The 24,097-nt window shown below is 47.3% G+C and overlaps 1 long non-coding RNA gene across 1 annotated transcript; it reads left to right on the forward strand.

Annotated features, from left to right (window-relative positions):
* Nucleotides 1-571: 571 nt before the first annotated feature.
* Nucleotides 572-1,603, forward strand: LOC140581353 (uncharacterized). The gene is made up of 3 exons (XR_011984448.1): nt 572-630; nt 756-965; nt 1,535-1,603. It is a non-coding gene; the product is annotated as an uncharacterized lncRNA (long non-coding RNA).
* Nucleotides 1,604-24,097: the final 22,494 nt, after the last annotated feature.

Raw genomic sequence — 24,097 nt, forward strand, 5'->3', positions numbered from 1 at the left:
CCATCTCCTTCAGCCAGTATAACCTCGTTAATATCTGGTGTGGGCAGGCAATTTACTGACGTTATTGCACACACCGCTCGCCTCAAAGGTTTCCAGGCACGTTGCCATAGCAACCGTAAGCACTAGCCCTGTGCTGTAATTTCATTGTAAATGTATTAACAGTCTCCTGGCCCATGAAAACATGCACTCAGCTAAGCCCAGATTTGTTAGAATGGTTTATACAGTGTCTCAGGTACTGCCATGAAGGGGGGGTAGGAGGGGGTGTTGGGTTCAGTGAGGAAGTTGTAACTTGAGTTGTAACTCAAGTCGAAGAATAAAGACCATTGCTGTTTGTTTGGAGTTTCCCACCGGTTTGCATGGATTTCCTCCCATATGCGGTTCAGGAACTGGTGCCTCTTGAAGTGCCCATGGTGTGTGTCCTGTGACGGACTGCCATCCCATCCAGGGTGTCCCCTGCCCTGTACCCTATGACGGACTGCCATCCCATCCAGGGTGTCCCCTGCCCTGTGCCCTATGACGGACTGGCATCCCATCCAGGGTGTCCCCTGCCCTGTGCCCTATGACGGACTGGCATCCCATCCAGGGTGTCCCCTGCCCTGTGCCCTATGACGGACTGGCATCCCATCCAGGGTAATCCTTGCCCTGTGCCCTTTGACTGACTGGCATCCCATCTAGAGTGACCCCTGCATTGTTCCATCTATGTCTAATTTAATCTTTCCTATCTTTATGACACATTGTACCTTATTGACATACAGGTTTTGGTCTTTCAATAACTGGATGGATACCGGATCTTAAATTTCTGCCTATGAAACTCTACCTGGCGCCATATGGGCCCCCTGTGAAGCCTAGGATGGACCAGTGTGGCATGCGGGACCCTGGCTTCAGGAAAAGGGCCTCCCAAGGGAGCAACCTTCAACATACCACCGAACCTGAGGCCAGTTCTGCGTTCACTAACGTCTCAACAGGTGCCTGACTTCCTTCATGAAAACGCTGAGACTTTTGATTGGTTGCTTTCCTGAGTATTCTGCCTCTAATTGGCTGCTGCTCCGGGCCAGACTGCACATGGCCCTGGCAAGCTCTCCGACTATTCATTTCATCTGACCATACATCCGGCTACAGTCAGTTGATTGTGATAAACTCAGACAGTCACCTATCCATATGACTGAAGGACAGCAGATTCAAACACTAAATGCTAAATAAAAATATAATGTAACGCTAAATTAAAATAAAAAATCCCCAGAAAGTCCCTTCTGATCTGCATTCTACCAATGAACTGCTTGGGTAATCTGTAAAGCAGCATAAATGGGAGCCTTAGAAGCCTTGTAGACTTTTTTGCATGGAAAAGCCTGGTAAACAACATAAAAATACAATGTGTTTACACAGACTAGACACAATACACTAGCATGCTGAAGAGGACATCGTACCAAATGTGCATTCAGAGCTCTGATTCCCAGAAGCAGTCACACAACAAGGGCGCTGCCAAACCCTCTGCAGATTCTCAATGAAATTCTCTATTTTTGTTATTCTTCAACAGCTGCTTCTTCTCCCGCCTCCCGGGGCCCTGCTTCTCGTTGCTCGTGTTTTGAATCTGGCATTGCTTCGAGGTAGGAAATAGCTATAATTTCCTACATTCATTTGCTCGTTGACATAACGAGGCAAGTTCATTCCTCCCGACAGCCTACAAATTTGTCCACTTTCTCTCAAAATTAATTTTCGTGTACGAGTTTTTGCGTCCGTTCTGGAGGTTTCGTTTTGAACCTTTCATATAAAAAACCTGATTGAATTAAGTGAAAATCTATAAAGCTCTCTGTTCAAACTTCAGGAGTCCCAGTCTACTTACATTGCTGTTGATATGTAGGTCACTGTGCCAGCATCCGTTGTAATATAAATAAAGCGCATTGCACCAGGGAGAGTGTTTCTGACCCAAGGCAAGGAAAGCAGGACATGTTCATTTTGGGCAGCCGGGAAAAGAGCACAGGGTGTGTTTTTTTTTTGGTGCCCTGACGCTTTCTGAGATGATAACATTCCTGAAAATGAGTAAAGTTGTAGTACTGTACCTCTGGATGAATTGTGCATGGATTGTATGTGGGCTAAATTATTAATCTTGTAAGCACACTCTGTCACTAAGGATGTAGAGGGAGTAACAGTACTAAATATATGCTAAAATTGTGGTTTCTTTGAATGGAGACAGCCCCAGTTCTTGTACAGTCCAGGATATAATGGGAGTAACTATACTAAACTATACTTATACATCATCCCCAGAAAACACAGTCTCACATTCTTCACAGAGGTGTGCTATGGGTCTGTACCCCGTCACGTCATTCAGCTGAACAGGACAGAATGGGGTCATAATGGGCTGGCATTGATTGTTCCGATGCCCACTCTAGACGGTGTCTTTGCTCGCTGAGGACGGGGCTGAGGGTTCGGTGGGAAAAGCATGGTGTGTTATGTCTGACACCTGAGCTGAATGCCAGTGCTGTTGCTCCGGGGTCATTATCGGATTCTGGTGTGTAAGCAGTGCCTTGTCTCCCTGCTGGATCTCCATGACCCTCCTTCTTCTGCTGCCTGGTGTTCCAGCCTGGTTCCCCAGAGGCACCTCGCTCAGCAGGTCACCCTGACTCACACATCAGCGGCTGTAGATTGAAGAGGGAACCGGAGGCCGGTCCAGAGCTGTGTTCTGAACCGTGTAATTCACCATCCCTCCCTCCAGGGGAAATCGATCCATCTCTCGACATCACGCTAACAAGCTGACGTCTCCTCTTCTCTTCCTCCGCCTCTAACAAGGTCTCCAGGTCCCTGCGTGCCGAGGGCCGCTTTCTTGGGGATGGTTCTGTTGCCGTGGTGCCGCTAACCGACGCATCGACAGGCAGACTCTGCCTGTTTCCTGCTCCAAAGCAACGACTGCTTGTGAATCAACTGCCTGATGTTTCCATGGTGATGGGGACTCCGTGCAATCAATTCTTTGTCTGCATGGGCCTGCAAAAGACATCGTGGTGGCAAATAGTAGATTGTGCAAAGTAGCTGCCTGTCACTGCTCCCTTGTTTAGCACGGTGGTTGGGACTATAGCCTCACGCTTCCAGGGTTGGAATTCTGCCCCCTGCTTGCAAGTTCTCTCTTGTAGTTTGGTAACTCTTGCTGTAAGTGTATGGGGTCTGTGATGGTCCTGCCTCTGTGTCCTGTAATGATCCTTTTCCATTTGCACAAGTACAGGTTTACCTACGTCATCTTGCTTGCCATGAGACACACACAGAGCTGAGATTAATCTTGGGGGTGGCGGCATAGGGGCTGTCAGTGTGGGGCACCCCTGCAGCGGGGGGTTAGGAACCTTTCTCAAGAGCCCGTGGTCTTGTGACTAATCTGCCAAGACCAGGGTTATGATGACAAGCACAGACGTTTAGCCCAGTGAGCCACAGACCACCCCCGGGGTAGATGTCAGGATCATCATGACCTGAATAAATGGTTACGGGCGGGTAGGTGGATGGATGTGTTGAAAAAACATGTTTTTATCTTTTTGGGCTAAAATAACTAAAATAAATTAACTGGGTGAATGACGCATTTTGTCCTTCATCCTACTTTGCATATGCTCCTTATGACAGAGGTTTCTCCTGGGGAGTGCAGGCATCTCCCACAGTCCAATCACATGCTGTTAGGCTATTTGACATCTGTACGCTGCCTGTAATGTGTGTGTGTGAGTGTATGTGTGAGTGTGTGTGTGTGTGTATGTGTGAGTGTGAGTGTGTGTGTGAGTGTATGTGTGTGTGTGTGTGAGTGTGTGTGAGTGTGTGTGTGAGTGTGTGTGAGTGTATGTGTGAGTGTATGTGTGAGTGTGTGTGAGTGTATGTGTGAGTGTGTGTGTGAGTGTGTGCGTGAGTGTATATGTGAGTGTGAGTGTGAGTGTGTGTGTGAGTGTGTGTGTGAGTATATGTGTGAGTGTGTGTGTGAGTGTATGTGTGAGTGTGTGTGTGAGTGTATGTGTGAGTATGTGTGTGAGTGTCTGTGTGAGTGTCTGTGTGAGTGTATGTGTGAGTGTGTGTGTGAGTGTGTGTGTGAGTATATGTGTGAGTGTATGTGTGAGTATATGTGTGAGTGTATGTGTGAGTGTATGTGTGAGTGTATGTGTGAGTGTATGTGTGAGTATATGTGTGAGTGTATGTGTGAGTGTATGTGTGAGTGTATGTGTGAGTATATGTGTGAGTGTATGTGTGAGTGTATGTGTGAGTATATGTGTGAGTGTATGTGTGAGTATATGTGTGAGTGTATGTGTGAGTGTATGTGTGAGTGTATGTGTGAGTGTATGTGTGAGTATATGTGTGAGTGTATGTGTGAGTGTATGTGTGAGTGTATGTGTGAGTGTATGTGTGAGTATACGCATGCATCTTCCCTGAAATGGGCTGGCATCCCATCCATGCTGTACCCCTGCCTTGTACCCTGTGGCAGTGTTTCCCAGCCCGGGCTTCACGAACCCTCAGATGGTTCATGTTTTTGCTCCATGCCAGACAGTCCACGTTTTTGATAGGGAGCTGGGAGGGTGGACAGTCTGGGGGCCCCCGAGGTCTGGGTTTGGAAACACTGCCCTGTTTGCCTAGGATAGGCTCCAGGGCCCCAACTAACCTGAGAAGGATAAGCATTTAGAAGAAGGATGGATGGATGGAAGGATGTTCTTCACCCAGGAACATGCAGAATAATGTGTGGGAGTGGTTGGTGCGGCCTAGTTTTGGGCAGCAGTTTTTCTTTTTCATGATTCTCAGGTTTTTTTGTCTTCTAACTTCACTGATGGAGGGCATTTTTAAATCAGATTAGCAAACAGTCAGGAGATTTCAAAGACACGTACCAAAATAAAAGGTGTCACAGCAAGTCTTAAATATCACCAGACGTTTGCTGTACCTGAGCTGTGAATAAACACAGTGCTGTTTCTCGGGCTGCACGCAGTAACATGATAACCTGCAACAAATGAAATATGCCACTTTGTTTTGGGTTGTTTTACAGATAATAGGATGAGATATTTCTGAGCCGATCCAGTGCTCTTCCTATTTTGTGTCAGTTCTTAAATTAGAAATGCTCTCACAATTATTCTGAACATTAAAAAAGTTAAAAAATATATCTTGAGTGAGTAAAGTTTAATAACCGTAGGACATCATGCCAAAACTCAACACTTGGCCCAAAACTAAGACTTTTCAAAACACAAGAAGCTTGCTGGTTGGGTGACATCTCCATGGGTCCCTGTCATGGGATTTGGTCAAGCAGGTTCTGAATGTCACAGTTACTGGTCAGGAACCGCATCGCTAGGCCGGAGTGACCCAGCGCTTGGGGGGGGGGGCGGTGATTGATAACACACTCGAGGGTCACTGCCCAAAATCACGGCCGTCCCTCAAAGTTGTCCAGCCACACATGATGGATCACCATCTTGTAACATCACTGACTCCACAGATATCCCAGAGTGGGATTCCATACTGGACCACTGGTGCTTCAATGTAGAGGCTTAACTGGGCTACAGTCCAGGGGCCTCCACTAAAAAGCTACCCCCCCCCCCCCCCCCCTTTACCATCCCCTGCCTCCACTGCAACCCCCAGTTGTCAGGAGCCCTCTTACAACTGTACTTTCTGACTTAGTTCCATACAGGGGTCATACAGGCAAAATGCCCCCTGGTGGCTAACAGCAGAGGTACACTAACAAGGAGCTCTAGCTGCATCACTAGTAGGTGTCTGGCCCTCTGAGCCGAGGCTTTCCTCCTGCAGGATGACTCATGGGGGAGGGGGAATCCACACTGATCACATTGTCCTCCTTCCATCACCCCCCCTCCCCCACCACCCCAGCCTGGACTACGCAGCAGGTGGCTTGAAGACAAGGATGAGGCCAACTTATCAGTTACAAGAAGCAGGTGATCATACAGTGGGGCGAATACAGCTCCTGCTCCAGGAAGGGCTGGGAATATGCAAGGAGGTTGAAGGGGAGAAAGGCTCAGCAGTGTGCAGTGCGCAGTGTGCCGTGTGTCAATGCAGTGGGAGACTTATACTGCCTGGCCAAAAAAAGTCACACACTTTAATAGTTCGTTGGACCGCCTTTAGCTTTTATTATGGCGCACATTCGCCATGCCATTGTTTCCACGTGGTTATGCAACATCTCGACATTTTTTTCATCCAGATTTGCATTCATTTCTCGTCAAGATCTTGCATTGATGATAGGTGAGTTGAACCACTCCGTAAAATCTTCATCCTAAATCCTTTCAATGGGGTTAAGGTCAAGGCTCTGTGGTGGCCAATTCACATGTGAAAATGATTCCTCATGCTCCTGCACCACTCGTTCACAATGTGAGCCTGATGAATCCTGCCATTATCATCCTGGAATATGCCCATATCATTAGGAAAGGAAAAATCCATTGATGGGATAACCTGGCCATTCAGTAGATTCAGGTGCTCAGCTGACTTCACTTAAATGTCGTGTAACATTGCTAAGCTTTAATAATGGTCCAATCATTGGCTCTACTTGCTGATTTAAATTCAAACGGTGACTTTTATTGGCCAGGTCATTACATCTTATACAATCTATAGAGTTCACTTGTCACATGTGTTCTTGGGCTTCAACTGCAGACTCTTTAAGGTACCGATCCTTGCGTCACCTGAACTCCGCTGATCTGGAGGCCAGGATCGGCATGTTCCTCATCCTGTCCCTGACGAGATTAGGCAGCGACCATTTTGATGGAGAGGCAGCAGGGGAAGCGGCTGTGGAGGTGATGCTGTTTCCGTGAGCGTCGGATGGAAGTCGTCGGGAAAACTGTGGGGTTTGGTCACCGAAGCCACCCCTCTTCTTGGGGGTTCTAATGCCGTCACCGAGATCAGTGAGCCTCCCTCTAGAAGACGACGTCAATTAATAATAAGAACTTTCATGGCCGCTGTCATCTCCATAGCTGCACATGTGCATGTGGTTCCAGTCTTACCAGCCGGCATAAGTGAACTAAGCAACTACTTAGATCCCAGTGGTCACTAGGGGGCCCCTGATCAGCCTATCAGAATGGGAAGGCAGATGACAAATGACAACTAGGTTAATCAAATTTTGCTTCAGGCCCCCGATACTAACCCACTGTCCCACCCCAGAGTACATGCCTTCATTTCAATACCCGTCTCTGCTGTCACGGAGCAGTCATGAAATTGCCATTTTCCATGTTCTTTTACTTCCCTCTTGTCATCCTTTGTGGTTTAATTAGAGATTTCACCATGGAAATTCGGGAAGAAAGCTTATACCAACACGCCAAGCCCCTTATTCCCAAAGGAGGCTCAGTCAACATGATGTAACCCTCCTAGTGAACTCCTAGCCAAAGATGTACGTGACCCACATACATACAGCCCTCTCTGAATACTTATTAACCACTGCATGTGGTTACAGTATGTCTTGCCTTATGCTGTAGAAGGGTGCAGCTGTCTGGTGAACTATTGGGAATGCTAACATTTGTTAGCATGTTTAGTAATATATGACTGGAAAAAACAACACATGCATTGGGCTTTTTGTCCATCTTTTGTTGGGGTAGAACCTTCTTCCCCCTTATTAAAAAGAAAATATAATTTCGTTCCAAGAAAATCAGCCAGATAAACATACGGCTGTATATTTAGTTTTTTCTGCCTCTGGCCAGATGGTGGGTTTGCTGGCATTGTCAGCCTCTCCATGGGCGCCAGCGTGATGTCGATGCCCGGGGGAGCCGCACCTCCAGCCAGCTTCCGTCAAATCAGTGACTGCCCCCGGTGCCCTCACTGCCCCCAGGGCCCTCACTGCAGTGCCGCCGGGATTCCCATGACGTGCCAAGAGGAGCCCAGAAGATGCTGCTGGGGTCACACGTCATGTCGGCATAGACCTTGAGGAAGACGGAGCTCGTCCATAGACCTGGACGAAGGTAGATTTCATCCATACAGCTCAGTGTATGTGTGGGGGGGCACTGCAGTATGTGATCTGAAAGATGAGCTGTACACTCCTGACACAGTCCTGATCATATAAAATGTGTCTCCAATTCGGGCTGCTTAGCACTAGTGCCTCACACCTCCAGAACATTGTTTTGAGACTCTGCCACGGCTCCATGTGTCTAGTTTGTTGTTCTCCCCGTGTCATTGTGGAGTTTCCACTGGACACTCTGGTTTCCCCCACAGTTGCCAAATTGCCTGTTTGTGTGACGGTTTGACTGTGCCCTGCAATGGGTTGGCACCCCATCCTGGGTTGTTCCCTGCCTTGTGCCCTGCAATGGGTTGGCGCCCCATCCTGGGTTGTTCCCTGCCTTGTGCCCTGTGATGGGTTGGCGCCCCATCCTGGGTTGTTCCCTGCCTTGTGCCCTGTGATGGGTTGGCACCCCATCCTGGGTTGTTCCCTGCCTTGCGCCTGTAGCTTCTGGGATAGGCTCCAGATCCCCGCAACCCTGAAACGGACAAACAGGTTCAGAAAATGGACTTCTGCTTTGTCACAGGCTGCTGGAGATGCGTGGAGCCCATCCAGATGTACCCAACGCTGTGCTGTTTTTCTGCGTGTTTCCTTTGTGCTGAAACAGCCTTCTTTCCTCACTGTCTTCTCTCCGTCGTCTTCATCCCTGTACTTGATCCGCGTACCATGTTGTTCAGTTTGTTTCTCTCGATTTCCATAACTCACTGATCATTTCCCGTTTTTGTCTGTATCTCACTCATTCCTATGCTATCGCAATAGCCTCTGCGTGTCGGTGAAGGGAATGAAGAGCAAACATAAACAAATGCCGTCGAGGGCTTTCTGGGATGCAGGTAAGACTCTCATTCCGGAAGCCAGAGAGATGGTGCTGTGTGCACGGTAATTAACAGCAGCGAGCCTTGATCCCGCCGACGAAGGCTCAGGTCTCAGGAAAGGAAGGACTTTCTTAGAAGCCTCTTACCCAGACATGCAGTTTATATATCACCGTACACCCTCCCCTGTTAAATGCAGGATGACGGGGTGCTTTGATGCAGCACCAAGTCGCTCCCCAGAAGAACAGAGCCATCCGTCCGAGGGCCGGAAAACACTCCCAAAACAGATCTGAGTGTCCTACTGTGTGCATCCAACTACAGGGTGCACTGCTTCATGGGATATAAATGGGGCAGATGTGGATGTCAGCTGACATAGATCTGTTATTAGAGTATGCATGTTCTTTAAAGTCACAGACACCTTTAATATCCATCTTCCAACTACTTTCTGGTCAGGTTTGTGGAGGGGGGGGGCTGCAGCCAATCACAGGGCACAGTCGCACACAGGGGTTAGTTAGTTTGGAAGAGTGTTTCCCAGTCTGGTCCTCGGGGGCCTGCAGACAGTCCACATGGACCATCTGTGGGTCCAGGACCGGTTTGGGAAACACTAATTTAGAGTCAACAATTAGCCTAATCGTGGGCTTCAGAGAGAACATCCTAACTCTAGGCTGTCTGTCAGCATCGGAGACACAAGGCCAAAGGTCTACCCACTGAGCCACTGTGCCACCCAATCCCAGGCCCTAGACCGAAATATATGTCTCAAATGGACCTGTCATTGGACCCCTCCGGCGAGATCGCCCACATGTTTGGAACCAGGTCATGGGAGCCGCCCGTGTCGGATGGCTGCCTTGCCCATTGTGTGGGACGGAAAGCGGATCTCATCTTGGTCCAGGGTATCGCTCTCATCGTACCACACGGCTTTTCACACCGCTGGCCACGGCTTGCGTTTTCCGCCCATCCATCAGGAGCTCGACGGCGCAGCCAGTGGCTCCCGAAACAGGAAGCCGAAAAAATGGGGGCTGCCTGGAGAGGCGCCAGTGCTGGCCCACGTCCACTGGCCAGCGACAGCACAAACGCACCAATCCGTGTCAGCACTGACCCAGAGTGTGTGTCGCTCACTGAAAAGCAGCTACAAGAATGCATTCCCCCCACTCCCTGGTTTTCCAGGGGCCTCCTGCCGGTCTGACCACACGCAAGACGTCTGCTGCGCATCTTGATTTTGCATCCGCTTCAGCTCGTCGGAGAGATTCCTGTCACGCGGCAAAACATTTTTATGGCACATTAACAACTGTTTACGTCTTGCTGAATATTCGGCAATTATGCCGCCATTGGCTGATATCTAACACTGTCCTTTTAGCTAGTGCTGAGCGCTTCAAGCTAAGATTAAGGTGAACTTAATTAATGTTGGTGCATCTTGATGCCTGAAGTGTCTCCATTTCATGGCTGCAGTTTATTAAAAAAACATGGTTTTAAAATTCTAATTCATAGCAAAGTACATAATAATTTAATGCTATAATGTAGCAAACTTGAATGACCTTTTAACAGTATTTGACTCCCGGGATGCACCCAATATCGAAAGAATTTTCTGTCAGAGAAGGAAAAAATGTCCTTTTCAGACTAAAAGCTTTGATCTGGTTGGAAGGCAGCCAGTGAATAGATGGCTTACCCCCCCACACACACACACACACTTTTTCACTAATTTGGTATCTTCCTTACGTTTATCTAGGTAAATCGTGTCTCTAAATCAGCCTTACTGTGTGGGTGTGGATCCTGCGATGCACTGGTGTGCACAGGGTGTCCCCTGAGTCATGCTCTGTCCTTTTTGGTAAGGGCTACAAGTTCACTGCAAACCTCATGTTAGGTTGTGGCGTGATGGGGTTTCCGAGTTGTTACAGGGGTGGACTGTTAATCCATTGCGATCTGCACATGTGGGTTTGGATCCAATCCTTGTTAGGGAAACTTCTGAGGGGTCAGTGCGTGGCTCAGTTGGTCATGCCAGTGGTCAGAAGGTTGCTAGTTCTCATGCTTGGTAGAATAACTGCATCTCCACTGGTCTATGGTGCAATGTCCATACCTCCCTGAGAAATGCTCTGAACTAATGGCTGATATTACACTCTGACCCCAAGGTTTGCTCTTACCTGTGTGAATTTTTTTACACCTATGCATGTATTTCTAAAGAAAAACAGGAGAAAGATAGGACATTTTCACATCGCAGTGTATCTGTTCTTTGAAGCCACATTTTATAAGTTGGCACCCGGAAGCAGAAATTTTTTGGAAATATTTTTATGCTCGTTTCGATAATGGATTTCCATTGATAAATCCTGACACCTTAATGCCCCTGTTATTAAATGTTTTATATAAACACGTTAAATATTGAAGGTAATCCTGGCTTATGTCACAGTAGCAGAGTGACAGTCCTTCAGCAGTCAATGGCACCAGTGAGGACTCTGGCTTTGGACAGATCACATGATCTCCCCCTCCCAACTTTTGACCTTGGATATGCCGCTCAAACCGCACGGCCTGAAAAATTGATGACAACCCGAGAGGCCGCAACCCACGGCAAGGGGGAGGGGGGAGGGGGGGGCACAGATCAATTATTCACCCGGCGTGTCTCTCGGAAGGTTCCTTCCTCTGACGTCCTCTGAATAACTCGCCTCCGTGTGACTCTCACGTCCGCGAGACGGGGAAGGTCAGGGGATCGCAGACGAGAGAGCACTGCGCTAAAAGTTTCGCTAATCTCATGCCAAGTGTGCTCATTAATAATTCATATATTTTCCCAAAAGCCCATAAAGGGGGGCATGAACATTTAATGAGAGCTCAGGTTAAATGGGACATTTTATGTTCATAAATGGTTCATAAACTTCTCCGTAAATGTTTTGTGAATGCTAATAAGGTTCCCGCTTTGCCTTCCTAAACCTTCTGCGTCCTCAGGAATGAGATCTGGCTATGCCGGTACGGTTCAATTAGCAAACCCTGCTGATGTGAAAGATAATCGACGTTTCTGTCATTTTTACAATAATTATGATTTATGTGTGTGCTCATAATTTCACATATTCACTTTTAAAGTTAAAGCCTGCTATTTTTCTGAATCAGTCTGGTGATTTTTTTTGTTTTGGGGGGGCATATATTAGTGATTCATTTATGTCTCCATCCATTTCCACCTCTTGGCCTATACAGGGTCGTCGGGGGTCCAGAGCCGAGAAGGCAGAGAACAACCGAGGATGGGGGGCCATCACATCACAGGGCAACATCACACACCATTCACTCACACATGCACACCTACAGGCAATCTGGAAACTCCAGTTCACCTTAGTTCAAGAAGGCATGAGACCATTAAGAGGTATGCGAACCCAGCTCAGACGTGATGACCCGCTGCCGGTAGCCAGTCTCATATTATATGAAATGTATTCATTGGTTAAAAATGAAGGATTTTTTGTTGCCCATTTGGTAATTACAGTAAATGGAGGAAATAAAAGAACAGATTGAACAGACTGAAATCTGTCAGTGATGGGCAACATAGTCCAATAATCTAAATAATAATAATAATAATAATAATAATAACCAGAGACTGAGCAGTACAGTGGCACACCTCACACCTCTCACCTCACAGCTCACACCTCTCACCTCTCACCTCACACCTCACACCTCTCACCTCTCACCTCACACCTCACACCTCTCACATCACACCTCTCACCTCTCACCTCACACCTCTCACCTCTCACCTCACACCTCACACCTCTCACCTCACACCTCACACCTCTCACCTCACACCTCACAGCTCTCACCTCACAGCTCTCACCTCACACCTCACACCTCACAGCTCTGGTTTCCTCCCAAAGATGATTGGAGTTAAGAAGCTGTTTATTATGTGTCATTGTGCCCTGCGATGGGTTGGTGCCCCATCCTGGGTTATTCCCAGGCTGGCACCCGTAGCTTCTGGATGATCCTGCATAGGACAAGAATAGGTATAGAATGGATGGATGACCAAACACTTATTCTCTGCTTCTTGGCATGTTTTTAATTTTCGAGTGTGATATGTCCCCTTAGCCGGTGACACACTTGCCTGCGGGTGACAGGTGTGGATCCTCCATACCGCTGGTCCCCTGCTCCCTTTCTCTAACCTCCTTCTCTGACTTTCTCTCTCTCCCTATCCCTCTCTCTCCCTCCTTCTATGACTTTCTCACTTTCTCTGTCCCTCTAAGATCCTTCTCTGACTTTCACTCTCCCTCCTTCTCTGACTTTCTCTCTCCCATCTATCTCTCTCCCTCCTTCTCTTTCACTCTCCCTATTCCTCTCTCCCTCCTCTGACATTCTCTCTATCCCTATCCCTCTCTCCCTCCTTTTCTGACTTGCTCTCTCTCCCTCCTTCTCACTTTAATTCTTTCCTTATCCCTCTCTCCCACCTTCTCTGACTTTCTCTCATCCCCATCTCTCTCCTTCCTTCTCTGACTTTCTCTCTCCCACTTTCTGTGACTCTCTCCCTGTCCCTCTCTCTCCCTCCTTCTCTGACTTTCACTCTCTCCCTATCCCTCTCTCTCCCTCCTTCTTTGACTTTCTCTCTCTCCCCATCCCTCTTTCTGTCTGGCTTTTGGCAAAAGTTCACACCCACGAGTTTAAGGAGCGATTACCTTTCCTCTGAAAAGCAGCTAAATGACCTGCCCGGGGCTTCGGCCAATCAAACGGCACAGTCACAGTTCATCTGATTGGACGGCTCACGGAGGGCATTTCAGTGTGCGACATCACCAGAGAATGACAGTTAAATGTGGGTTGGCAGGGTGCGGGACACACAGAGGCAGGGGTGAGGTGTCGTAGACCACATCCTCCGTGTGAGCTAATGAATAGCACAGGAGTGTCAGTGATAACGTTAGCCATGACAGTCGTCACAGCCTGTTCCCTACTCGAGAGCTGAAGCAGCGTGGAGGGTCTCCTATAATTAGCTACCACCATCTGGCTCACACTAATTAGGCATGCTATTTGAGCATCAGAAAAATAAAGGTTCAAAGGAATTAGGTAACAATTTAGCTTGTTAATAATTAGTTAATTGTAGTAGTTAGGGATAACCTGCAAGCCAGCAGCACAAGTCCCAGGAGGTACTGTACCGTTCTGCTGTAGCTCTCAGAAAGGGACTGTAGTCGTCTCCATGAAACTCCCAGCTGGGTTAAACCATAAGCTGAAGATAACTCAGCAACATGCTCTCAATAGGAGAAAGGCACTTGTCACTAGGTAAGGTGCCCTGCCGTCATACACGAGATCTCCCTAAACTTACACCATGTCATTGATCTGTCATTTACACACAGCCCTTTTTATTTTACAAAATATGAACTATATTGATATGTACATATAATCAAGTCAACGCACCAGGCGGCTAACGTGGCTAACTGACTTAGCTGACTTACCCAGAGACAGATGGGCTGTCTCTGTTTCTAATTAGGCTAAAGCGATGCTCACTGCCCTTTGCAAGTCAGATGTATCTATGGTCACTGAGTTTAACAAACACTGAGTTTAACAAGAACTGTAATATTTTGGCAACAGCAGTGTTGGTGAATAGATTTAAAAAAAAAAAAAAAAAAACAAGAAACGGAAGAGCATAATATCTAATTTGCTTCCAGAATTTTGCTCGGTCTGGTGCATAGACAAAATGACTGGGGGGCAATTTGACTATTCTCTTCAAAAAGCTTCTTTCCATCCATGGGCCTGTAATACTGTTATTAATTAAGATTCATAACTGCACTGGGTGATGTCACCTTATGCATTTACCCAAACCCTTCTTCAGTTTTGTTAGATTTCAATGTATTGCACTTCCCACAATTAAAATGCAGGACTTAATTCATATGTGCAAGTGAAGGAGAATTAATGGCTATCGTTGGTACCCATTAAAGAGATAACTGACACACTTCAGTAAACAGTGAATAATATCATGAAATAAAACTATATACATCACAAAATGTATAAAAGAAACATCTGTGTAAGCAGGCGCCGCCAAGTTCATAACAAGCCTCTTTCATCCCCTTGGTCTAGAAAAAAATTGCTTTTTTCAGCTACCAGCTCTAAAAATGTGATTATTGGATTGTTCACAAGCGACCTCAGCTCCACTGTGCTGCTCTTTCGGGGGTGTGTCTGAAACACGTTTTAGGAACCTGCAGTAGATTAGAGTTTGGTTACCTCCAGGGGGCAGTGTTGTACCAGGCTGGAGAAACAAGGAATCAAGATTATTGAAAGGTTTTTTTTTTCCGTTTGCTGGATGAAAAACCCGTAAATGTAAATTTTATTTCAGTCCATAAGAAGAAAGCTGTTTATCAGAACATAACTCTCAATGTGTCCTCTTCATTTTTGCACATTATAACTTCTTAACTGTCGTGAAAAATAATTAAGCAGTCTATTGAACGCACGTCTTTTGATTAAATTTGATTAAAAAACAAAAAATCCAAGAATGTTTCTGTTTCTCTTACTTTATGCCGATTATTAAATAGATTATGAATAGAGTCATTAAACAGAGCTATTAAATTGATTCCACTGACAGATCCGTAATTTTGTCATTATAATGACACAATAGAATAGTTGCCATTTTTTCATTTCTCTATTATTTTGCCATTAGTTTAGTTGATCAACAGAAACAGCAAAAAAAAAAAAAAAACAAGGTCAGCATAACGACAGTAACAACAAAACACGTGTGTTTGCGTTGGTTTTCGTGGAAGCCTTTTATCATGCAAGGAGCCAGCAGCTCCATACTGACTCAACAGCCATTCATCCCCAACGGCATTCTGGGAATGAATCAGCCAAAACACATTCGATGCGCCACCTAATCTATATGTCTGTAGCAGCCTCCCCTTTGGCTGTTACCTTTCCCTCTTAAAGCTTAAATGGAGCATAATTAAGGTTAAACAGGCACCTTCTAAAGCCAAGTGGATGTTTGTCTGGAAGGTCCGCCTTAAACTAGAGGCTCCGCAAACACTAGACGTGAAACGTGACAAATTGCTCAGATATTTTAGGACATCTTGTTCTTTTCTGATTCACACCTACCCCTCTGGATAGGCTACCCCCCTCCCCCCCACCCCAACACACATACACACATAGGTTTGTAATAATACCTTTGTGGGGACTCTCCATTCATTTATATGGGGAAAAGTCTAATCACAACATGACGACCTTAACCTCTACCCAGCCCTATCCTTACAAAACCTTACAAACAAAATATGAGGCCTTTGGCATGGTCTTTTGATTGCATTCTTTGCATTCATTGATTGCAGATCTTTGTGGGGACCTGAAAAGTGGTCCTACAACGTTAATAATTTTGGATCATTTGGTCCCCTCAATGTAATATAAACATAATCCACACACATACACACACACACACACACAAACCCTCCAGCATTTCCTGGGAAAACAAAGCCAATCAGGGAGCCCTGTCTCTTGTTACAGTGATGGCCTCTGGTCACTGATGGATGTGGGCAGTTAGTGGCGGGGGGGGGGGGGGGGGGCTCTGGAATGTTACATCCGACCTCCACACCTCCGTCCAGGATTTATCATGATCACAGAGGAGAAGCATTAAGGACAGACCTGAGGGTTCTGGCCGGAGAGCCGAAAATGCATTTCCTGCCCTGACCAGTGAGAGATAAAGACACGGAAAAGGGGACCTTGGTTCACTCAGCCTGACGTCACACGATGGCAGAAGTCGTGAAGTCACCACCCCCCTCCAATTCCACTCTGCCTTGAAATTAAAGCTTCACTTGTCAGACAAGTTTTTGCCCCCCAGACTCCATACACAAATACTCCCTCCGTGGGAAATGTTCCTTCGGTGTTGACGACTCTGCCGCTAAATGAGATCTCCCCGGTCTTCCTTGCTTACGCCTCATGATATATGTTAAGCCTAAACAGATGTTAATGATTAGCACCGGTGGGAAGCAGCTCCAGTGGAATACAAATACCAAGTCCTTTGTATTCGCCGCTACACGCCTTCCGTTGCCAATTCGTTTAGCTACTTTCAGCCATTCTATGCCGCAAACAACTTTAACATAACAGCATGAAAATTGCGCTTTCGAGGAAACCTGATTACATGGTTCATTCATTAAAGTCTCTGTGCCTCTGAATTGGCAGTTTTTATAGATATATAGATGTTCGTCTTAAATAACTTCTATTAATGATGAGAGCGTACTTCATGCTTTTTATACAGAGACTAAAATATCTCCGAAGAGACATTTTATCATTTGATAATGAATTTCCGAAGGGTTGTTAATTCTATTCTGACCTTTTCTGGGGGTGATGTTAGGTTCAAAGCAAACTGGTCATTGGAAAATGGTTCAGAGAACCGCTAAGAATATTAATTTTGTTATCCAGCAACTGTTTTAATACATGCGTTGCATAACTGCTGAGATGCAAATTTTCAATCATACCCGAACGTTTTTTAGAAAACGTTTAATATCCAGGTGAGGTGGTGCCTTTCTATGTGTTTAATGAACATAAATTGAATTAAGCTCAAGCAAAACAATTGAATAAAGTAGTTTTTCCCAGTCCTGGGGGGCCACAGACAGTTTTTGCTACCTCCCAGCTCCCAGTAGGGAGCAAAAACGTTGACCAGCTGTGGGTCCCCAGGGACTGGATTGGGAAACACTGGAATAAACACCGGTCACTCATCCAGGAAGTCCTGCAAAACAGTATTTTCACCTCATTAAACAACAAAAATACCTCCAATTGTTTGCACTTATAGTTCATTATATTGCATAAATGGCCATCCATACATCCATCTTCTATAGCCGGCTGTCTTATGCAGGGTCACAGGGCTCTTGTGGGAAGCCTAACCCAGGACAAGGCATCAACCCGTAAATATTTAGTACTTGTGATACACGTTATATGAGACTGGCTATGCTGCTGTACAAAATATGATTTATCAAAACTGAATTATAACCAAAATCAGGTCTCTATTTTATCTCGTGACAAAGCGTCTTAGTACAGCTATGTTTGGTTTGGAAGAAAACAGTATTATTTGCTTACCTACTGCTCATATACAGTAGGTGGACAGTCAAACATCTTTCGCAGTTCAGGTGTCAGTGTAGTTACGGTGTTTCGCTTTTCTTTGGTGGTATAGTGAGTAGGTTTTGTGATGTTTTTGTTTGGACTGATTTAAGGAGATTGAAAGTTTCAGTATTTAATGAATGAATCTCTGGTAAGATAAACAGTAATCCCCGCAGAACGTGTTTGCCTCTTTGCATTCCCGTTTTGGATTCGGCCCTGGTAATTGGCCTGTTAGCATCGTTAGCTACGACGGCGTAGCGGCCGCCATGCCGGCTCACCTCGACGCACCTCGGCTCACCCGTCACCATTTTTTCCCATTCCTCCTGAAGGATGTTTACAAGGACTCCGATCTCTGCAGCTTGGCAGTGCCACTGGGATATTTGCTGGCATAACCCGAGGAGCGAGCGTGGAAGGGGCTTGGGACGTGGGCGTCGGGGCACTGAAGCGGTAACGGCACAGCTGTGTATCTGCTTCAGTCAGCAAATTGCTCCGATAAAGGCTTTTTAAGGCTTTTAACGGCGGCCATGTCTGCCCGTGGGTGGCTCAGTGGGGGGCACCCCTGCCTCAAACCTCCTCTGTTGGGGGGGGGGGGGGGGGGGGGCTGGGCCTCCATGTGTGTGTGAAGCTGTGTGTTTTCTCCATGTTGTGCAGTTTTCTATTGGACATTCAGGGGAAACCTACACTCCTCGAGTAAAAAGATCCTTCAACTGGAGGAATCTGCACCTCTAAACTAGCCATTGCAAATGTGTGTGTACCCCGCTATTCACTGGCATGATTCCAGGGACTCCCTCCTGTGATTGGCTCCTGCCCCCCTCTGGTGACCACAAATTGCATCAGCAGTTGGAATTTGTACAGATCTTCAGCTCTAGAAGGTAAACCCTTCAACAGCAGGGCAACTTCTGAAACCCAAGGCCTTGTCCCTGTATCCCTGCAGAAGCAGGATCTTTCTGAGCATGTTTATCAATGCCATAGCATTATGCATGCCTTGTCCATCCCCAACATATAAATCTCCTTTGCAAAGAAAGGGATGAGCAGACTTCCAGAATCTAGTTCCTAGCTCTGCACATCTTCTCTGTGCATATCAGGCCTGCGGGCTGGCTGAGGGGGATAGCGACAGGCCTGTTGAGCATCTGAGTGTCTCATCGTCTCCGCCTAAAGTTCCGTCATTCCATCAGTGGCTCATTACCTATGGAATGCAAAAACACAGATCGCACTTTGGTCAGAACCCACCAACCGGCCTTCTGCTGTGGCTGACCTTTGCCACAAACTATCGTGCCTCTCTGCAGAGAAATCTGGGCAGTTTTCCTCAGCAGCACTCAGTGAATGGGATCAAGAGGTCATGCCACTTCCATATTGAACTCCTCCTGAGGTCATTACCCAACATCCCTGAGATGCTAGTTTCCAGTTAGCATTAGTGCTATGATAATGGCAGGGCTGAATTTAGGGAGGTGGTGGCCCCTGAACTAAAATCACTACTGGGGCCCCACCTACAGCTCAGTACTGGTACAGCCCAGGTTACCCTGAAGCCTTGGGTTAGGGTGATTCCTCTCACTCCGTGCCTTAAACATGGTCATGATTCGTCACATTGGCCCCCAGCAAAGGGGGCGTGTCGGACACATAACACCCATGCTACAGTGTGCCGAAAGGGCATTTCCAAGCATCCATGGGTGTTCTCTGTTTGGACGCCATGACAGGCATCCGGAATGAGAGTGTGGCATGCATGCGCTCATTCCAGGTGACGTGTGATCACATGCCTTCAGCGTCGCCAAGCGAGTCAAGCTCTCAGTAAGTACGTGCTGGTTTTACTGGGCTAATTAGCAAACATGGTGGTCCAGTAGCAGCTTTTACCCTCCCTGGGATCTGATCAGATGCTTGGACACACTGGTTAGCCTGCAATAGCATTGCCTGCTCATTGGTGATCCATACAGCTTAAAACAAGCACAGTATAACGTGTGATTTCACCACTCTGATGGATGGCCCATCAACTTAATGGGCTCTAGCTGACCTCCGTGACCTGGAGCGTAATCAACTTGACGATGTCTTTTGTCACTGGGGTCCTATGCTCTACTGATATAGCCATCAGTGCAAGGGCCTGTCCGTCCCGTCCGCGGTAAGTCAGATGAGGGATGTTGGGAATGCTTCCCTTCATGTGACCTCCACCCATCAACCTCTGCCAGATGGGCCTGACCTCAGGGCTGGGCGTAATCCAAACAAGATGTTCCCTGAGTATGGATTTCTTCAGTTTTTTTTTTCTCTTTCATTTCTGGTGTGATCCACATCAAAGGTGTGAAAGGGGATACGGGGCGACCCAGTAGGGTACAAAACTCTGTAATCTTACAATATAGGTTTCCTGCAGGGTCAAAGGTCAAAGATGGCCCTGATTTGCAGCTAGAGCTGTGACATTTACATATGACACATAGTCCATCCTGCATGTAATTTGAGGAGTGCAGGTACGGCCCTGGGTCGTAGGAATTCACTAGGGGTTTGATCACCGGTGCTGTCCTGAAAGGGGCGGGGCAGAGCAGACGTACACCAGCCTAATTAAATTTAGTAAACAGGAAAGATGAGTGTAATTATGGAATCAGAGGAAGGCTCACCAGAACGCCAGTGGCACTCTAATGGCCTCCGAGTGCTTTCTTGGTGACAGGAGCTTATGAGGGATGCAGGGCCACCCGCAGGACAGAACAGCAGCGCGGCACGCCTACAGGGTGTTCCCTTGTCGGGTGGGGGGTCAGTGCCTGTGTCCTGATCCGCACCACGAGGTAATGGAGCCGGTGTCGAGTCACGGAGGAAACTCCAGAAGCCCCTAATTGGACTGAGGCATTGTTTCTGCCGAGACCCAACTGGACCTAATGAGGATTGTGGAGCATAACGTTACATGCGCAGTTCTTGCCGATTCTCGGTAATCCATTCACTGTGCAGGAATCAAAGCCGCTGTCTCGGCGCTGTGCCGCACGCATTAATTGCGTCAGTCGCGCATTACATTAGAACAGCCCGCTCGGACCGCTCCTGCGAAGTTCCGGCTCTTTCTGGGATCTTTCCGGGGGCAGTAACCAGACACGCAGGAACCAGAGAGGCGAGCTCAGCTGCACGTCCCCCGGTGTGCGGTTCCACTTAGCCGATGATGTCACCTCTCCCATGTGGCGCGGCTCTGTTTCCCTATTAGTTCAATTATTCACAGCGTCTAATTGAATCTCCAGACTCCAGGCGGCTCCCCCCATCCGGCCGCCCACCGCGACCGCCGCCCCACCGGCACCCCCCCACCCAGCCACTTGCATGAGCGCGGCGTATCGCCGGCGGGTCCGTGATGCCACTCTCCACTGAGAGACGAGATGATCCCCCGTGGTGGCTGGAAAATAAATATTTCAGTGCTTTCCATGGATTTGTTGACTTGGCAAGGCCATGGAGATGCCGCTTGAACGTTCACACACACACACACACACACACACACACACGGCTCGCGCATTTTCAGCCAGCCTTGATCCAGTCTTATGGAGTTAGGCTGAAGTACCACCCGGGTAGCTGGGTACTCTCACAATCACACATTCACACACGAAAGGCTATTTCTAATCTCCTGTCTCACTGAACCTCTTTGAACTTATGATCTTCGTAGTGCTAAGATGCTTTTGTGAAAAGCCCCCCACGGGTGTTAAGACCGTAGTACGGATCCCATGGCAGCTCTGGGGTTGGGTGATGTTTTTCACATGACACGGGCAGGGTCACATGACACGGGCAGGGTCACATGACCTGGACAGACAAGGCCGAGGGCACGCTGGAGCTGCGAGATGAGCTTTGCCGCATCACCCTCTCGCTCCTGGATCTCAGTGAAAACACACAGCTGCCAGCACAACACCATGATGGGCAAACGCAGAACCCGCGGGTCCGAAAGCAAAGCCAGCTCACAAGCCCACAAGCACCTGGTCCCGAAAGCAGGAGGACAGGACAGGCACATAGTGCAGTCTGATGTCCACGTTCCCCTGAGCAAAGCTCCTCAGCATTAAATCTCCAGGCCGAGGAGAATGACCATGTAGGTCAAGTAACAGCAGCGGAAAGAAAGAGTCAGGAAGTTAAGAGCAGATGCATCCTCCCAGTGTCCTCCCAGTGTCATCCCAGTGTCCTCCCAGTGTCTTCCTACAGTCACAAAACCTTTCATCTCTTTATTTTATGGGGTCACTCTTTTCTTCTTAGTCAGTACTGTGGGTAAGTATTCAATGTGCACTCTATGGCCACTTTATTAGGTACAACTAGTTAATACCTAGTAGGTCCCACTTTTACCACAAGAACCACTTTAGCAAGTTGTGGATTCAATGAAGCTTTTCTGCACACCACTGCTATACTGAGCTGCTATTTTTGCATTTGTGGCCCTCCTGTTAGGTTTAACGAGTCTGGCCATTCTCCTCTGACCTCCTTCATTAACATGGTGTTTTCTGTCACAATGAAAGGGTGTTTTTTTTTGTTCACCACACCATTCTCTCTAAACTCTAGACAATGTAGAGCAGTTTTTCTCAGTCTGGTCCTCAGAGACCCACAGACAGTCCACGTCTTTGCTCCCAATGTGGACTGTCTGGCGGGGAACTCAGAGAGAGCAAAAATGTGGACCCGGAGGAGCAGATTTGGAAACACTGGTGTAGAGTATGAAAATCCCTGGAGGGCGGCTATTTCTGAGATGCAGGACACAATGTTCAAAATCACTTAGATTACACCTCTCAGCCTTTCTGATACCGAGCCTAATGCTGTGTGAAAGTACTCAACACGCAAAGTCTAAAGAAGTGCTCAATGTAAGTACTCAATATACAAAGTAATCAGGATACCAACTCCCTGTAAGTACACAATGTAACTATTCTGTATCAGTGGGGGTACAAACTCTGGGTAAATGTCCGATAAATAAGAGGCGCACTAGAAGCTGACTGTGAAATACACAATCTGTAGGCAAATCATTCTCATCTTAACTAACAGAAACATCCTCCTTCTCCATCTCTGAGCAGTGGCTGCTGTTTGGTATGAAACCGAAGACAGGAATGATTCTTTTTCATATTATTTTTCAGGCATCTTATCACCATATCGGCAAGAAACAACCAAATGCTCTTTAAACTGGATATTCTCCACTGCCTTTAATCGCATAGAAGCAGGATGACAGGGTCTGGAAACACTGTAAGGGTGTCTGTGTGACCGTGTTACTGAAATAAATCACACTTCAGTGGGAACCATTTCAGCCGGCACATCACAGTGTTACTCCTGGAAAGACCCTCCTGAGAATAAGAGTGGAAACAGAGGCTCGGAGATAAACACACATTAAACGTGCGATCTAAAAGGGTGAGCTTCTCTCCAGGAGGTCTGATGAGAGGCTTTGTCACAAATAGAGCCCTAAGGGTTAAAAGCCGCCCAGTGGGATTACACCCAGAATCCAATAAAAGATGCAGAAAGCCCAGGGGAAGCATAAACCTGCAATTTCCCGAAAACATGCACTTCCTGGTGAAATCCCCAAGCCGCAGCGACGTGGCATTCCGGAATGGAATAATCCCAGGGAATCTTTGCTCATCACAATGTTTGGCTCTGTTTGTTGGAGATCTCGGAATGCCTTTTTGGAATGGTGTTCTCCATTCCAAACCAGGAGAACGGATTACAGGACTTGTGGTTTGTGTGTTAAGGAGGCCAATGTCCCCCAGATAGTCTGAGTCCTGGGAATGAGACCTGCTTCATGCAGAGCCGCTGTCTGTTCCCTTATTGGTAACTTATTGGCAGAGTTCACGGCAGGTCACGGCGAAACTCACACGCCGCGCGTAAACTTCTCCGCATACGCAAGATTATACAGATGCCCGTCAGGACCTGGTGGATTAAAATAAGACGTAATTACATTTTCCTCTCCCACTCTCCTGCTCCCTCCGTCTCCGACAGTAGTTACAGCTGAGAACCACTGGCCAAATATTTTTCCTTTAGTTTTATAGAATTCAGCAGGGTGGCCAGCACAGGATTAGCTTCTTAAATCTCATCAACAAAGAAAGTCAAGGAAAGGCAACATGGCAACAATTAATAGTTGGAAATTTGTGAAAGAGAGCAACTAAATCGTCTTCTGCATGGAGCTGGAGTGACCATTATAGCTTGTCCATATTGATTGCATTTTCTGTAATTGCTTGTCCTTATTGATCGCAGTATGGACAATACTGAAAAAGTATGTTTATGGTTGGAGGTGAGAAAAACAAAATCTGAGGATCATTTCTTTTCTTGATTCCCAGTAAAAGGGCAGCAGCCTCAAAGCAACCCTGCCCTCCATTCACATCCCACGAATCCTCCCTGCGCCCAGGCCAGTGCTGACCCAGCAATCATCCAGCTATCCGCGATTCGACAAGACGCGTCACTGTACTCC

This window comes from Paramormyrops kingsleyae, chromosome 20 (genome assembly GCF_048594095.1).
Source record: "Paramormyrops kingsleyae isolate MSU_618 chromosome 20, PKINGS_0.4, whole genome shotgun sequence".
Lineage (NCBI taxonomy): Eukaryota > Metazoa > Chordata > Actinopteri > Osteoglossiformes > Mormyridae > Paramormyrops > Paramormyrops kingsleyae.